Source organism: Palaemon carinicauda, chromosome 11, assembly GCF_036898095.1.
Source record: "Palaemon carinicauda isolate YSFRI2023 chromosome 11, ASM3689809v2, whole genome shotgun sequence".
Taxonomy (NCBI): domain Eukaryota; kingdom Metazoa; phylum Arthropoda; class Malacostraca; order Decapoda; family Palaemonidae; genus Palaemon; species Palaemon carinicauda.
In genome coordinates this window covers 147,611,032-147,611,262 of record NC_090735.1, presented here as the reverse complement: position 1 = coordinate 147,611,262, position 231 = coordinate 147,611,032, and positions in this window count along the sequence as shown.

The following is a 231-nucleotide window of genomic DNA, read 5'->3' as shown; positions in this document are numbered from 1 at the left end:
TGGTTATCGCAGATCTGTTGGCAGCAATTAGGCGGACGTCAGCAGACTTAGACAGACCACCTCATGTCTTGAAGAGTTCCCTTTGCAAAAGAGAACGACATGCACCCGTGTCTTCCAAAAATCACACGCCCGTTCCTGCATCATATGAAAAGAGAAGATTAGAAACACGGGAGGTTACCACCACGAGCGAGGGCCTACTCATACGTTTTTTTGGCCACTGACAATCCTCGG